The 1,678-nt window shown below is 43.4% G+C and overlaps 1 non-coding gene across 1 annotated transcript; it reads left to right on the top strand.

Annotated features, from left to right (window-relative positions):
- The first annotated feature begins 981 nt into the window (after positions 1-981).
- TRNAC-ACA (transfer RNA cysteine (anticodon ACA)) lies at positions 982-1,053 on the top strand. The gene has a single exon. It is a non-coding gene; the product is annotated as a tRNA-Cys (tRNA).
- The last annotated feature ends 625 nt before the right edge of the window (positions 1,054-1,678 follow it).

Here is a 1,678-nt window from a genome sequence, read left to right on the forward strand (position 1 = left end):
ATGACCCAGGTAACCATAATGGTGTAATCAATCACCCAGAGCCAGACATCCTGGAATGTGAAGTCAAGTGGGCCTTAGGAAGTATCACTATAAACAAAGCTAGTGGAGTGGTGGATTTTCTAGTTGAGCTCTTTCAAATCCTAAATGATGATGCTGTGAAAGTGCTTCACTCAATATACCAGCTAATCTGGAAAACTCAGCAGTGGCCACTGGAATGGAAAAGGTCAGTTTTCATTCCAATCTCAAAAAAGGCAATGCCTAAGAATGTTCAAAGTACCACACGATTGCACTCATCTCACATGCTAGCAAAGTAATGCTCAAAATTCTCCAAGCCAGGCTTCAAAAGTACATGAACTGTGAACTTCCAGATGTTCTAGCTGGATTTACAAAAGGCAGAGGAACCAGAGATCAAATTGCCAGCATCTGATGGATCACTGGAAAATCAAGAGAGTTCCAGAAAAACATCAGCTTTATTGTCTATGCCAAAGCCTTTGACTGTGTGGATCACAACTGTGAAAAATTCTTCCAGAGGTGGGAATACCAGACCACCTGACCTGCCTCTTGAGAAATCTGTATACAGATCAAGAAGCAACAGTTAGAACTGGACATGTTACAACAGGCTGGTTCTAAATTGGGAAAGGAGTACATCAGGGCTGTATATTGTCACCCTGCTTATTTAACTTATATGCAGAGTACATCATGAGAAACGTTGGGCTGCATGAAGCATTCCAGCTGGATGAAGTTGGAATCAAGATGCTGGGAGAAATATCAATAACCTCAGATATGCAGATGACACCACTCCTATGGCACAAAGTGAAGAGGAACTAAAAAGTCTCTTGATGAAAGTGAAAGAGGAGAGTGAAAAAGTGGGCTTAAAGCTCAACATTCAGAAAACTAAGATCATGGCATCTGGTCACATCACTTTATGACAAATAGATGGGGAAACAGTGGAAACAGTGAAGGACTTTACTTTTTGGGGCTTCCCAGATGGCTCAGATGGTAAAGTGTCTGCCTACAGTGCGGGAGACCCAGGTTCGATCCCTGGGTTGGGAAGATCCCCTGGAGAAGGCTATGGCAACCCACTCCAGTACTCTTGCCTGGAAAATTCCATGGTCGGAGGAGCCTGGTAGGCTGCAGTCCATGGGGTCACAAAGAGTCGGACACAACTGAGTGACTTCACTTTAACTTTCTTTTTATTTTTTGGGGGGGGGGCTCCAAAATCACTGCAGATGGTGACTGTAGCCATGAAATTAAAAGACTCTTGCTCCTTGGAATAAAGCTATGACCACCCTAGACAGCATATTAAAAAGCAGAGACATTATTTTACCAACAAAAGTCTGTCTACTAGAAGCTGTGGTTTTTCCAGTGGTCATGTGTGGATGTGAGAGTTGGACTATAAAAAAAGCTGAGCTCCAAAGAATTGATGCTTTTGAACTGTGGTGTTGGAGAAGACTCTTGAGAGTCCCTTGGACTACAAGGAGATCCAACCAGTCAATCCTAAAGGAAATCAGTGCTGAATATGCATTGGAAGGACTGATGCTGAAACTGAAACTACAGTACTTTGGCCACCTGATGCAAAGAACTGACTTATTGGAAAAGACCCTGAAGCTGGGAAAGATTGAAGGCAGGAGGAGAAGGAGATGAGGGAGGATGAGATGGTTGAATGGCATCACTGACG

This window comes from Odocoileus virginianus, chromosome 8, assembly GCF_023699985.2.
Source record: "Odocoileus virginianus isolate 20LAN1187 ecotype Illinois chromosome 8, Ovbor_1.2, whole genome shotgun sequence".
NCBI lineage: Eukaryota > Metazoa > Chordata > Mammalia > Artiodactyla > Cervidae > Odocoileus > Odocoileus virginianus.